Source organism: Numenius arquata, chromosome 7, assembly GCF_964106895.1.
Source record: "Numenius arquata chromosome 7, bNumArq3.hap1.1, whole genome shotgun sequence".
Lineage (NCBI taxonomy): Eukaryota > Metazoa > Chordata > Aves > Charadriiformes > Scolopacidae > Numenius > Numenius arquata.
The window spans coordinates 14,672,655-14,688,533 of NC_133582.1; the positions used below are offsets into that span (position 1 = coordinate 14,672,655).

At 44.9% G+C, this 15,879-nt stretch overlaps 1 protein-coding gene across 1 annotated transcript in view; it reads left to right on the forward strand.

Annotated features, from left to right (window-relative positions):
* The window catches only part of SOBP (sine oculis binding protein homolog), a 117,651-nt gene extending 102,090 nt beyond the window's left edge, over nt 1-15,561 (forward strand). Inside the window, exon 7 of the mRNA XM_074150715.1 lies at nt 13,846-15,561. The gene's annotated coding sequence lies outside the window, so the exon portion shown is untranslated. The remainder of the gene's footprint in view (nt 1-13,845) is intronic.
* Nucleotides 15,562-15,879: the final 318 nt, after the last annotated feature.

Sequence of the window (15,879 nt, forward strand, 5' to 3'; positions counted from 1 at the left end):
ATTGCCTTGAAGGGCTTGGCACCTACAACCGTAGATAGCAGTGCAGGCTGTGGAATCTGGGCCATTGCAGCCTCTCCCTGCTCCATCAGTGCAGGCTAATTGCACTGTCAATGATACTGCAGTATATAGTCAGGACTCCCTTTTTATTTGTTAACGTTGCATTCCCTGTGTTGGCTGCAGTGCTGGGAGTGTTGCTTCCCTTGATCACAAACGGTATTTATTTACTTTCTTCAATGGAACAAAACCCTTATTCTCTGCTCTCGGCATGTGCTGACACATTTAAAAGATACATTTCTAGGAACAGAGCACAACTATAGCTTTCTTGGACTAATAGCCAACGAAGGCTGAGGTGAGACCTTATCTGTGTTTACAAGTACCTAAAGGGTGGGTTGAAGGATGATGGAGCCGGACTCTTTTCAGTGGTTCCCAGCGATAGGACGAGGGACAACGGGCACAAGCTGGAACGTAGGAAGTTCCATTCAAATATGAAGAAGTACTTCTTTCCGGTGAGGGTGAAGGAGCACTGGAACAGGCTGCCCAGGGAGGTCGTGGAGTCCCCTTCTCTGGAGATTTTCAAGACCCGCCTTGATGCAGTCCTGAGTAATGTGCTCTAGGCAATCCTGCTTTAGCAGGGGAGTTGGAGTAGGTGATCTCTAGAGGTCCCTTCCAACTCTGACAATTCCGTGATTCTGTGATTCCGTGATATACAATAACTCAGAAGTCAAGTGAATATTTAAAATCTTTGCACACTCCTAGCCCCTGCTAGTGGGCCTACCCACCCCTGAGGTATGGACGGACAGTATGTCCCTCTCAGCAGTGAGATCTTTATTGCAAACCCCAGTATGCCACATTTAGAGCTTGAGACATGGTCTGTTCATAAATGAACACATGCTTTTACCTAGGGATCATGATTTTATCTAGTGAGAAGGCCAGTATTTGACTGTATCCCTTCTTTTTAGTTCTAAGAGAGCCATGGTTAACCCACCCTTTCCCACCTTGCTCAGTCTCCCTATAGCTGTGGTTTGTTTCAAGCCAGTGCTGAGAGACTTGCACATTTGTGTGCTGGTGCTGTAGTCAAAGACAGACCGGTTCTTACCATCTATTTATGCTTGTCCAGACCATCCAGGCTGCAGTAATGCCACCTTTCCACAGTCCCAATCCCAAGAAGAATTTAGCATCGTTCAGAGCCAAAGCCTTAAAACTCCGAGAGAGTTCTGGCTTCGCTGAATTGTTTATTTTTGCCTGTTGACACGATTATACATGACATCACTTCACAGATAGTATTTGACAGAGAAAGTGGGGAAACTGAACAAGCTGCATTGAAAAGACAAGAAGGATGCTTTATCACTCAGTTATTGTCCTCAGCTCTTTGTATTATCTAAATGTCAATAACTGTCACTGTGGTTATCCTCAGGAATAACCATTTTTCCATTCACCAAGAATTTTATATATTCCTTTGTCTCGGTGTAAGGGTTGTCTTACGGGAAAGTTTTCAGGTTGCCAGGCAAGATTAATCTGACCCAATACAGACATCTGGAATGAAGACACATGAGCTAATTGTCTAAATTCTCTTTAAAATCAACCTAGAGAAGCAGGCACTTCAAAGAGACAGCTGAGCTCATCCTGAAGTCGACAACTAAGACAGCTCGGACAAATTGTGCCCTATTTCTCCCTGCTGTGAAGGAAACTTAGGGTGACTGGCACAGACATAGATGTCCCCACAGAGACTGAAAATTAAAAAGCCCAGCCTAGGTGTCTGCTGTGCCTCTGGGGTTTGTGCAATAGCATAGCACAGCATGGTGATGGTTATTAGTCAGTCTGTGTTCATCCCCTCCTTTCTCCACAAAAAGAAAAGAGGTAGCCTCTATGCAGAAGAGATATGACACCAGGATCCTTGTGTGCTTCAAGGGAAAGAGGATACGCAAAACACTCTGCAGAAATAAACAGTCTGATAACCATCACATTCCAGTGAGTACCTCAGTGAAATGCGGGTGGGTTTTGAGCCTCTCAAGGCACACACAAGTGATTTGTGCAGCTCTGATGATTGATTTGAGGCAAGGACTCTTTGGTTTCCTGCAGAGCCCTCCTTCCACTAATGCTGGTAATATCCAGTCCAGGGGAGCAGGATGGCTGCTTAGATTTCTGCCCCCCCGGCAGTCTTTGTGTGAAGGCTGCATGGGGCTCAGAACCTGCCCATGTCTGTATAGAGAGGGCGAGCAGGGGCAGCAGAGCATCAGTGCAGCCCCTGAGGCCGCAGCTCCAACCTCCACCATGCCCATGAGTTCCTCCTGCCCAGGTTTGGGGAAGGTTGGAGGTAAAACCCTGCTCCTGCTGGTTGTGGGGAGGATCCCTCATGAGAGACTTGCAACCTCGTAGAAATTCTACTAAAATACAAAAAGGGTAGGAGCTGCACTCATAATTGTGTTGACTTGGGCCCTTGGAGGTTTGTATTGATTGCACTGGCCACACTGGAGAAGAAAACTAAGGCTGGAGAAGAAGTAGTCCAGAGAATTGTCTTTTTCTCTCTTGTTCCCCACCTACCCTAACTGGAAAATCTGAACATATTGCCCTAATGTGCAACTTTTCCTGGATTTTATTTCCCATCAAATTGTATGAAAAGAAGGAAACTAGCCAAATATTTTTACGCTAGAGTTCTGGACAGACAGATTGAATTCATGTAATAGCAACATGGACTCTCTAAAAAGGAATCAATGCAAGCGTGACCTTTTCGGGCAAGTTGCCAAACTCTGGATTATTTAATGTACGAATTACTTGATTATTGGAAGTGCTAATCAGCAACATAATCCTTGATGTTAAAGTTTAGTCTCTCCATCAGGATGTGGACTGTCAAGCTGTTCTAGCTTGACGCAATTCGAAGAACCAGCAAGAGATGTTTTGGTGCCAAAGTCCTACTATCATAAAGGAATAAGGCTAGGAAGAATACTCTGTTGAGTGTTATTTTTTCAAGTTTGAACAACACGAGTTTCTAAAATTAGCAGTGTTAGTATTGCCTGCCTACATGCTTTACGTCCAGGCCGGATCAGTTTTATCCCTCCAGTTTTGGTGTCAAGGTTTCCTAAAGCAAATAAATGGAAACACTAAGTTCTGCTTGGATTTAACATGATAGTTATGGTAAACTAAATTAGAAAGTTAAGTGGCACATGCTAACTCACAACTAGCTTCTGTGTGTTTGTGTGTGTGTATGTTGGGGGCAGAAGGAAATTATTCTGCTTTTGTTAGCACAATTTCTCCCAGAAGTAATGAAAATAGTAGGAGTATGGCCACCTACAGAGCCAACCTATATGTCCTGGGGTCAGCATCTGTTGAGTTATAGGCCCAAACCTCCAGCTGTCTAGTCCATACATTGTAGTCGTAAAAATATACAACATGTAGAATGCTCCAGTTCAGAGCAGAAGTAGCATGTATCCCACTGTGAGCTCCCCTACCCATAATCGTCCAGCACAAGATTTCCTTGCTCTGATCAGGATTCCTGAGGCAAGGGGCATAGCTATTAACCTCCCTTTCTGCCTTAAGAGTTTTTATCACTCCCCTGTCAGTGTAGCGTCTATCTACCAGCATCTTACCCTACCCTCTTCACTCTGATCAGGATAGAATTTGACCTTAAAGGTATACTTGAAAACAGATTTTATAGATTTAAACACATTTTTATGCTAATCATCTTAGTTGACACAGTACTATGGGCCAGAGCCTTAGCTAATTTTAACTGGGTATAGTGCCACTGGTGCTAAACTATTTTAAATCAGCAGAGTAATTGGACTCATACACTTAACACCTACTCTTCTGATTCAGAAGCTTTCCTTCACCTGGCTTCTTATGAGCCAACAGAAATTTTCCATTTATCCGAAGGGGGAGAAGAGAGACTGTTAACACCACAAAATCTTAAACACATTTTCTCAGAACTGAAGCTTTGCTCTTGAGAGCTGCGTGGCTCTAGCAGTGTGATCTACGTTTCCAAATTGCCCATGTAGCTTCTCAGATAAATTAAATCAGAAAAAGGATTTCCTAGGGAAAAAAAAAAAAAAAGAAAAAAAAAAGAAAAAAAAAAAGTAGTTCTCCAAATGGTGAAGTATAAAATGACATACTTCCAGAGTAGCTTTCAGCTCCCACATCTTGCTGTCGGGGTGTGGGAGCGCTAACTTCCGACTCAGTGGCAGTAAATAGCAGGCTCGTGGTACGCTGCTGCGGATCACTGCACACTCTTTGAATCAAAGGAACAAGTGCTGATTTCTGATCAGTTTCTCCTGCTTTCCTATAAAACCTCCTAGGGCATATGTTTCAAATACGAAATCTGATTCTTGAACCCAACTGAGAAAATAACTACACCTGGTCTGATTTGCAAAGGTAGTGAGCATCGAGGGCTGCTGGCAAACAAAACACATGGCCAGAACTCCAGCCAGCAAAAAATGCCATAGCTCAATCGACAGACCCACAGAAATCTGCAGAGCCTGCGGCTCTTGGAGGCTGTAGCCTACCTGACAGCTCCTGGGACCACTGACTTCAGAGGTCATTTCAGTGCTTACTTGCCCTTATTTGTTTTAATTGTCTTGTGAAATGAAAATTCTTTGAACTGAAATAAGCATCTAATCTGTGCCATTCCCTAAGCTGGTACAACCCACATTCATATTGAAACAAGTTACTTATAATTCTTCACCAGGCTTGAAAGACTGACCAGGCACTTTCATACATATAAGGCCTAATGCTCCTCTTATTTAAGTTGTTGTAAAGCAGATTTGGCTGAGTTCAAAAGTGTTAAGTATAAAATGGCATAGGGGGAGACTCTAGCTCTCCATAGTCTGTTCTTGTGCTGTTGAGCTACTATAGTCAGTGGCGCAGGGAAAGTTTATGGGGACAAAAGCACAATTAAATGATAAAATACAGAGACCCTAACAACAAAGACCATAGTAAAACAGACAGGCGCCCTTGTAAAAACATCATCTGCGACAACGATTGCCTTTACTTTCAGAAGCCGAGATCCTGGACAGTATGTGTCTGATGATTGCCACGGAAATCTGATAAGGAGCTAAGCACCTAATAGCCTTTGTGAAGCTTGACCCTCAAACAACCACGACCAACTTCAGTGCAGAGCAGTGAGCTCTGAACAACTGTGAGGAGCTTATAAACTATTCCCAGTGTTACGAGCAATACCTGAAAGTGGGTCAGAAAGGAGCAAAACACTTTTGAGGACTGTGGTTGTGAAAAAATTGGACACAATCAATCAGTGAGCAATAGATTTTAAGAGAAAATTAAATTCATGTTAAAAAAGCAGTGGGAGATTCAAGCAAAGCAGAAGCAAAGCCATTTGAGCAAGAAATCAGGAGGAAATCAGACTGTGACAAGCAAGCCTTCTGAAGCACTTTTTTGTTTCCAGATTACCTGCTGAGTGTCTCCTTGTCTATATTTAGGTCCCATAGTGCAAAACAAGCAAGTTAAGCACATTCCTGGGTGCCTCCATTAGTCCAGGCCTCATGGCTGACGCCTACCAATCGTTACCTTATTTACACTATTTTGATAATGAGCTACATGTCAGTCCAGGGAGCAGAGGCTGTGTTTGGAAGCGTGTGTGATCATCTCGTGAGAGCTGTGAATCGAAGTAACCTCTGACATTTTGCAGAACCCTCAACTATTCAACATTTACTTCTACCATGAAAATTAGAGCTGATTAAATATCTGGTCTTGATCCTGTCCAGTACTGCGCACACTCAGCACTCGGTGCCTTTAATGCAAGTTGAAGGCCCTCGGCACGTTACAGACCGAGGTCCTTCCTCTGACTCATTTGCATGGCTTTACTTCCCCAGACACGATTTTGGTATTTGAAAAGAATGGTATTCCTGTACAACATGTGTCTCAATTTGTAACGATATCCTCCCTGCAGCTGGCTTGCTTTTCCAAGTGTTTCTGAAGCATTACTGTCTTAAATTCGAGCCAACCTACAATAACAAATTATCTAGAGGCGAAGAGGCTGAATTGCGTTTGTGGAGAGGACGCCCCCACTCTCTGCTGTGCTCCATCTTCTAGTCCTGGTTTCAGACTCTCAGGCTTTGTAACGTAATCATCTTCTACGGAAGCACACATTTCCAAAAAAAGAAAAAAAAATTAAAAAAAATAGAGGTTTTAGGGATTGGGTAGTGCAGAGTGAAATAACTACTGAGTTCCGACCTCTATGGAAAGATCTGCATCCCATCATTGGCCGATTGATATTGAAACCTATGGTTAGAGCAATTTTCAGCTACTTATTTGGAGCCCACGTGGTTAAATGTAAAACTTGGTGTTGCCTGCTTGTGCTCCAAATATTTATAAGCTTTCATCAACCACTTGTGCTGCCACTTCTAAGTTGCTTATCCAAAAAAAGGGGGGAAACCCCTTTCCCCACAGGAATTCTCCAATTGAGAGATGCTTGAACACTAGTATAAAAGAAAAGGTACATGATGAGGTCACCAAGAATTTGAATTTTGACCCTGCCTTTCAAAGTACAATTAAAATGCTAGTGCTGTTTTTTTTGAAGCACTTTACCAATTATTGCTGGACTGGTTATCTTGGTGGTAAAAATACTGTTCGTGTTTTCTTTGTGTGGGTAGGGGAGGTGGGAATTAGAGAAAATCTAAAACAATGGTTGCATCCAATGCAGGTTGCTCCATGGCCAGCAGTGCTGGGGGTAAGGGAAATGCCCTAAGGTGCCTGGCTCTGCACTGAAGTCTATGCCAGGTCTCACCTGCTTGCTCCTTATGTGTTCTGGGTGGGTTTTTCCTCTTCCTTCCTGCACAGTATAATCTACCTGACATTTTGGGCCACCTGAGCACGGCCCCTAGCCTTTGGATGAGTCTGCATCTGCTCTTGCTTAGACTGAAACAAACCAGGAGGGGTTGTGAAAACCAGGAAGAAACCCCATGGGGACAGTTCCAGGCATGCAATCCTGGATGGTTATGGATGGAGGAATTGTTCATGAGAAAATGGGAAAATGTTGATTGCTTCCTGATATGGGATGCTGAAACTTTTCACTTAAAAGATTCAATGCTGCGTCTGCAAAAAATTATTATTATGGTTATTGTATTATTTTGTGGCCCACAATAGCATTTCAGATGAAAAAGGCAGACCTAGGTGTAACCCAGGTGAGGAGAAGGACTCTCACAGGCTGTTGCTCGGCAAGACCCCCATCCTCACCATTTCTCTTCCTCCACAATGCTACCCACAGTTAATCTGCCTTTTTCTGGCCACTTAGCGGGTTTTACCAGAGAGATCAGCTTGGATAAGAAAATTGAGAAGAGCCTCAGAATAGCCAAAAGCCTAGTGGTTTGGGCCCACAGAAGGCTGCTGAAATTCAAGTTGAAGTTTCTATTCTGATTCAGACAAAATCGGAGGCTTAAAGAAGGGTTATCGCATCACAGTGGTTGCCTGTTTTCAGGAAAGGAGAGTAAAAACTGTCTGGATTTGGTTTTCCTTCTGTTTTAGTTTTTATGTTTTGTTTTTTTATTTGTTATTTTTTTGCAAAAAGATTCTTGCAAAGTTTCAGCTTTATCCCAGCGCAGAATGGGAGAATTAGTTGAAAATTTGGCTGTTCCTTTTAAAATGAAAAATCATCTTCTGCCACATCTGCACATGAAGCATCATTAAGGCAAAGCAAACTATTTACAGGTCTGCCAAATATCCTGGTGCTGCACTAACTGGAGGGCAATGGGCTGCCTTGCTGTTGTGGAGACATACCTGGTTACCCCACTGTAAAGCAGGACCTGGCCTGGGAAGGCTCTGTGCTGTGCCATAGGAGCCACAGCCAGAGGCAGCAGATGCTCCAGCTGAGATTGCAAGTCCAGAGCCAATGGTGGCATTTTCCTCTTTGCATGACTTGCCTGCATACCTCAACATGCCCCAAAATGTGAACCAGAGACCCCCTGTCAGAGAAAGCCAGGAGAAAGATGGTGCCATGGGGCTGGGCAGGAGGACCTGGTTGACATTAGTTTTGTCTTCAGATTGAAAGTGAAGCAGGGTTTCATGAACTCGCTGAGCAACTGTTCTGTAAAAGGTTAAACCATGAGAAACTTCTTTGAAATGGTGAAAAATTATATGAAGACAATATTTAGAGAGGTTATGGGAAGATTGCTACTTTGAAAAGTGGAAAGTGGTATAGGTGGGGAAGGAAGGATGACAAGGCTAGAGAAACCTGACAGCACCACTGATGCTGAAATGTGGAGAACGAAGCCCAAATATTTATCTTGGCCTACCAAGACTGATCTTCTCTGCCTCCCTCCACGACTAGTGGATAGGGAGGCTCTTCCCAAGATGTGTTTCAGAGCACCTAACGCAGTGCCTGTTCTGGAGGACCCCCGGGCACGGGAAGGAGAACAAGGACACTGGTTGCCCTGGGTTAAAGTTCATGAGCCCCTGCCTCTCCTCTCCCTGTACCACAGGAAGAGGAAAGCACAAAGCACTGCCATTCAGTGGGGAGCCACTTTCACGAAAAGCTTGACAGCGATGGGAACATGAGGAAATGGAAATTTAAAATGCTGCAGCATGAGTTCCTGGTGGCAGCTGTTGTGCCCAGGAGAATCCAGACCTGAAGGGGTGAGGAGGTGCCGTCTGTGCAAAGCAAACTGCACCGTGAAGTTGTGTTGCTGCTTTGTGGTACAGGGGAGGATTTACAGCAGCCTAGGCCATTGTCCCCAAGTATGTGACTGCTCTCGGCTGAATTTAGGGGATCCTGTTTCCACTGGCTATAAAGAAGAGATGCACGGCAAGACTGTATTCCTGTTTTGGAGGGAGCACTGTCTTTACGGAGATGTATAATGGAGGGAAGAAACTACTTTTCCCTTTGCCTTATGCTATACCCCTACCATGGAGCCTGATGGATCAAAGCAGGCAAGAGCAGATTCTGCTGCTAGATAGCTAGGTTTTGAGCAGTTGCCACTGATTTTGAAAGAGGTAGAGAGGGCTTCCTTTCTGCCTTGTTTCTCTTCAGTGAACTGGCTGCCTGGTAAATACAGGAGCACGGACCCCGCATCTTCTTGGTGACTCTCAGGGCCTCTTCCACAGTGATGACTCCTTTGCTCCCTCTTTTTAAGAGGTGATTTTCCCTTGGTTCATGTAGAAGCATGAAGGAGAGCCTGGAATCGTATTTCCACCATTTCCTTGCTACATAACAAGGGAATGGTGACATACATCCCTGTTCCTAACTTCACTAGCTAGTTTCATGGTTCAATTTTACATACATTGAATGAGTTTAGTGAGAGACAGTATTAAATGTAGCAGCAAGGGGCCGAAAGTAGATGTAAACTGGTGAAATTTCCCCAAAGGCTTTTCTAGGAATAGATGCAGGGAAGCAGCACACAACAGACCTTCTGCTTTCCAGTCCACGTTTCTCCCTCAAGGTCCTTCCCCAGTGACAAGGCAACTGGATGCATCCCTTCAACAATTCAGTCACAGAGTGGGGGATGACTAAGCTGTTCCTACCACTTCTTCTGCCTCGGCATAAAAGGAGGGCAAATCCCAAGCCTCTTCCCCAATGCGTTCCTTGAAGTCACAACATCTGCTCAGATTACAGCTCACGTTTCCATAGGCAGGAGAGCCTGAGTTGCATATCTGACCCAAAGCTGAGAAGGATCCATAGCTCACAAGACCACAACAGAAGGAAAACACCGCCTTCAAAATCAAAGGTCGGTGCTTAAGGACCCTGCTTGTTATCCCATTCGTGCTAAAGGCCTCCCTTGACTGTTGCAATGTGGCATCCCTTCAGTTAGCTCATGGAAAGATTAATCATCAAGTATTCAAAGGGGAAGGTTTTAATGAAGAAGCTTGAACTGCTTTAAGAATTGCTAAAAAAAAAAAAAATTAAAATAAATTACAGAACTATTACAAGTAACAGATGATTCCAGAGTGTTTCCAGGGCTGAGTTTGCTCCCATGCTGACTTTAGCTGCACTCTTGTGGTTTATCTTCAGAACAGTTTCCCTGAGAAAATAATTGCAGTGCCTTTACTCTAGGGCCATGCATGTCCCAGATGAACTAGGCCTCTTTTAGCACATCAGCATTCATTGTCCGGGTGAATTAAGTGCTGTGCTAAATGATGGAAACTCTGCCATGCCAGCCCACATCAACGGTTGCCTCAGCCCTCCCCACCCAGTCTCTAATTTGTTTCTGAACAATAAGATGTGTATCTGGAGACAGAAATGTTCAATGGAGCACAGAACGAGGGGGAAGCAACCATGGAAAAAACTCTGTGTGTTTGCGTGCACGCGTGTGTCCACAGCCGTGTTAATGACATGGCCCCTCTGAGGAGGTAGGACATGATCGAGGAGGGCATTTGGTAGAAGCAGCAACTTCTGGTGGCTATCACTGCCAGCAGGAGCGTGCCACCAGTGTGGCAACAGTTGGCTTCTGGGGCAGCTCTGGAAGCAGGCACACAGGGATCGGTGCTTGGATATGGGGGAGCAGGATAAGGAATTGCCCCCACATCTGAGCTGCCCAGCTCCTCGGCACGGAGGGGGAGTGGAGCGAGGAGCATTTCTAGCAATCGGCTCCACCAAGCAGGGCCAGGCTTCCCACCGCAGCAGTCCCAGGGGCTGCACAGGACGAAGGGCTGTGGGTCTTCAGCAGCACCTGGGAAGAGCTGGCTAGGTCCCTGGCTGGAAAGGGAGGAGGGAAGCTTGCTGGGGAGGCCTCGCCCTACTGCCAAGATGTCCTGCCAGGCTCTAACTCCGTGTCGTTCTGAGCAAGGATTTAAATCCTCATGTGTGAGGGCATAAACCAAAGAGGAAACTCTGCATTGGTGCAGCCTGATTTGTAACTGCCCATTTCTCAGGTTACGACTAACAGCCACAGAGGGCATCAGTGCGGCTCTCAGTTCAGAGGAGCATCTGAGCCCGCGTAGGTGAATCTCCATGTTACCTGCTTGAACTGGGTCATTGTCCAGTTGAGTTATTCTCCTTTTGCCCCCCTGCATTGACAGTAGGGCAGAAATGAGCCTTCCTACTTGTTCTCTTTCTGTCATCTTTTCCATGCTGCCTCCTACTGCCCACCTCTAACTTCTAAGTGGTCTTCCATCCCCGGATCAGCGCAGCCCTGCTGAGCTTTGGAAAGCAGGCAAAACCCAGCGTGCTCACCTCAATGCAACTCACATAAGCTCAACTCCATGGCTTTATGCTTACAAAAATTCTTCTTTTGTGGCTGATGCAATTATTTTCTCTGATCAGCAAAATTTGATGTGCGTTGAGGGCAAATTCAGCTGGGGTGAAGAGTGCCTGTTGCTCTCCTAAAAAGTAATTTGTTTTTTTGGAGGGAGATATAAATAGCTGACTTTGTTGTGCTGGTCATGCATGCTGGTGTTGGCATGAGGTGTATAACATCTAACTGTGAAGTGGTGATGACTAGTGTGTTCTCATTTCTTCATAAAACTTTGCATGCTATGCCTGATATGGATTTTTATTCTGTCACTTGATCGCTACAAAGAGGCATTCATCAAACGCAATGACTGCCATATGAGCCAATCAACAGGGAAGGTCCTTCTCTCCAGTCCGCACAGTCTGTTACAGAGTCTATCTGCGGTAGGGGAAAACAGACAGGAATTACAAAGCTAGCTGACGGCTCCAGGCAGAGAGCATCGAGGGCTGGTGAACTTCTTTACGCCCTCCCTCCCAAATCACTTATCAGTCTGTGCCATGCCTATGCCATGCCATTTGAGACTGATTAGTGAGGGGTGGAAATTCGTTTCTGTTGATGTATGGAAGGAGAGGGGCAGGCAAAATACCTGAAGCGCAGAGTGAGATTTCATGCAGACGTTACAGATTTTATTTCCTTTGCTTCCCTTCTTAGTTAATCTCAGAGCAAGTTTTCAAGCCAAAAAGTGACAGAAAGCAGTCATGTACTTTATGAGGAGTACTTAGTAAGTGGATGCATCCCAGTTCTCAGTCTAGTTCTTGTCCACAGCTCTCTGTACACGCAAAGTGGCTCATCCTGCTGGGCACATTGCCCTAAAGTCCAAATGTTACTCCTTAACCTAGATATAATGGTCTCTGTGCTCTGGGAGTTCATGCAGGTCAGCATATTCCCTGTGCCTTCCAGTCTCTGCTTTGAGAAGAGTGGGGGTTTGGCAGGGGATATGAGCACAGTGACGAGAGGGATTGCAGAGCCAGTGTGAAGGGCAGATCGTGGAGCAGACTGAGAAGGAAAATGTGACCCAGCACCAAAATTAAGGCCAATAAGCACTCATAGTTTCAGTCTGAATCTTTAGGGGACAGCAGATCCCATACAAGGAGACAGAGTCCAAAGCACGCTGTGTGGAGAGAGAGGACAGTCCCTGCTAGGCACTACATGGTCAACTGACAAAGGAAGCAGAAGCACATGAGGCCCTAGTGTATCACCCAGTAGCTCCTAGATAAACTCAGGCATCAGGAGCTTATAACCACTGTGTTGCAGTTAGTTGCATTAGACTGATGAGAAGGTGATTTTGGTTTTCAAAAACATGATTCCAAAGATTTTTGTGACCTTGGCCTTCACCACTGGCAAAGCTCTCCGTATTTTAGGGGAGCTATCACCTTTCTGAAGGCCTCGAATCAATAAATCAATGTGTTTGTTCCAGTATTGTTCACCCAGTCAAAGCACCGGTGGGCTTCAGAAGGAGGTTGTCTGAATAAGTCCTATGGGATGCATCCCTTTTGTGTCCTAAAAAATGAGAAAAGAAAAAAGAAAAGAAAAGCATTTAGTACATCTGGTCTAACAGGAGAAAAATTGACCTGGAAATGAGGACCAGGATAGAAAAAGGGAACAACTGAAAAAACAAATTATTTGTCTAATTCTGTGATCTGCTCTAGTAGGATCTTGAGGGTTTTGTTCCCCTCTCACACATGGTCTGTGGAAATGTATGCATTCAGTGCTAAAAATACCAAATGTTAGTAGCAGTTCACCTCAGTGAGAATAATGCCTAGCTCTGCTTTGGGTCCTAAAATGGCTTTAATTGAATTCTGTTTGTCATGCGAGGCACTCAGTCACCGTGCTCTGCTGGTGGTGACCCTGCGGTGCTGCAGCTGCTGTTGTGGTGGTACAAGTGGGAGGAGGCTGGTTGCAGTCCATCCCAAGGGACGACCGAGGAGGTTGTGGGGAACTCCAGCCCGACCTCCCTCATTGCAGCTCAGTTTTGCTGTGTTGAGCATACATCTCGCCTCTGTATGACTGTGGATTTGGGGAAAGGCCAAGAGGGGCATCTTCAGTTTGCATGCATAGCACGGATAGTACCTACAGAGTTAGCTGTGTTGGTGGGAGATGTGTATTTGCATGAGAAGGGAGCTGTCTCCCAGTTCTGTTCCAGTTTCTCCATGAGACCAGTCAGCCCTGTGGAGCCGCACACCAGCCCGTGCAGTGAGGTGTCTGGGCAGCCCTGGCACGTGCCGTGTTCCCCATCCGATCCCATCCCAGGTGCTGGGAGATCCTGCTACAAATGCCTCTCCCCCTCTGACTCCACTGCATTTCCCATGCAGAGAGCGGTACATCCCAACTCTGTAAAGCGCACTGAGATCAAGGGGTGAAGGGTACTGTATGACTGCCAAGTATCATTATTCACCCGTGCTCTTGTAGGATGAAAGGTGCTCTATGAAACCCAGAGAATGAACTATTATTATATCGGTTTCCAGCTTTCTATCACAGGAATTCCTCCATCTTCCTTTCCAGCAACCTGGGAGGCTGCAGGTACTGACAGCCCTTGTGGCACGAGGGGCAGCCGAGACCGAAGCGGTGGGCTTGTGTCTCAGCCCGGCCGCTTGCCCATGTGAGCTCAGGGGGTGCCCAGCCTGCCTGTGATGAGTCTCCCACCACTCGCCCTGACCACCTCTCCTTGTCTGCTTTGCAGGAATGCTCTCCGACAGGGTACCTTGCATGGAGAAAGGGAGCAGAGCAAACCACGTCACTCCACCGAATGACACCAGCTGGTCCGCTCACCACCCCCTCTGGCTGAAAGTCAGCAAAGAAAGCAGCTTCCTGTCATGAAGCCCCTCCGAGGAAGCCTCGGTCCCACGGGTGCCTTTGACCCAGAAGACAGCACATCATGGACCCACACAGTGTGCTCAGCATTCCTGCGACCACCCCTCTTCTCCAAGGAACGCTTTTTTCCTCTTGGTTTCTTGCTGGGGGGGATTTTTCACCCTGGTTTCAAAAACCACACGGACCAACATAGGTACTTTTCCCTCTCTGACTTCAAAGTTCAGATATTTGAGACTGGACAATGATACGGATTTTTTTTTTTTTTTATTTTATTTTTTTCCTTCAAAAAACTGCTGTGGTTTTGCTGCTACACTAAGAATCGTGATTTGCATTGTATGGTTTTGGACCTATTCAAGTTTTGATGGGGGAAAGGGGTAATACTGGAGTAGCAACGCTTCAGAGTCATCTCTGTCCTACCCACGATGCACTTTTAAATGAAGAGTTAGAATATTTTATTGGCTAATATACTTTCCTTGTTATTTTTACAAAGGCCACCTTTATCCTTTCTAATGCCATATTTTCAGTGTTACACTTTTATGGCTTTTAATTTTTGATTTGACAGATGTAAGAAGCAGCATGAATAGTTTATACTGTGGTTTTTCAGAGACTGAATGCCAAGAGAACTCAGTAAATGTTTATTCTTCTCAGCTTTCTCTTTAAATTCCCCTAAATAGCGCCCCATTTGGGAACAGAGCAAGAGTGTTGAACTAAAGACCAAAATTCCCTCAAGGTGTAAAATAATCTGAGGGGAATATTTGCTGGGCGTCACGAAAGACTTGGATGAAATTTCAACCCTGATGGTTTTCAGTGATCCAGGAAGGCAGTGAGACAATCTCTCCATATGCATAGCCCTTTCATGATAATTAGAATGGTATGGACAAACCAATGAAAACAAGGGTAAAGTGAGAAAGATCCCCCATGATTCTGTTTCACTGTTTGCTTTCTCCTGTCATGGTTAAGAGAAATGTGCAATTCGATCCTCAATCAGTGGGTGGAGGATAACAGGGTAGAATTTACTTGTGTGCACTTGTACAGTTGTAGCCAAGAGTCCAAAAGTACACTAGAGCATGTTATACTGGCACTGAATTGGTAAGAGAGTCGTGGAGTATCCCATTCTGACAAATACAAAAAAGAAAAAAAAAAAAAGAAAAAGAAAAAAAAAACAAAAAAACAAAAAACCCCCACAAAAACCCCACCAAAAAAATATCAAAAACAAAGAAAAAAAACTTAAAAAAAAAATCAGATCACCTTGTGATTCAGTGTAACTGTTTACTAACTCGAATAAAGCAATTGTTCACTCTCGAGTGTTCAGAGTACACCTTTTCTATAAGGCTGCTGCGGGGGAGTGAGGAGCAGTTTGCAGGAGCAGTGCCTCCGACTGTCTCAGCGGTGTTGGGAGCAGGGTAGTAGCAGAGTCAGTTGAACCAGAGCCTTGTAGTGATGGTGCACTATGAGCACTATGTATATACTGTATTTCTATATTTTCCTTTGTACAGATTCACTTAAGTCAAGCTACTGTTTTACAGGTGCTCCTTATTTATTAGAGCTGTGAAAGCTTGGAAAACACACCGGGCGAGTAAGCTCGCTTTTTAAAAAAAAAAACAAAAACAAAAAACAAAAACCCAACAAAAAAAAACAAAAAAGAGGGAGAAATCCAACAACTCCTGAGTCTAGGGAGAGAGCTCAAAGAGATAACGATGAAACACCTTAAAGAGAGCAAGAATCTGCAGCACCCTCAGTGTGCTCTGCTTTCCTTTTGGGCTTGCAACGCTTTTCTCTCTCCCTGACTGGTGTCAGATTTATTAAAACAAAATAAATCTCCAAGAAAAAAAAAATGCACTTAAATGTGCTGTTGTTTTATTATTCTTTTTTTTTTTTCCTTTTTGTGCATGCGGTCATTCAT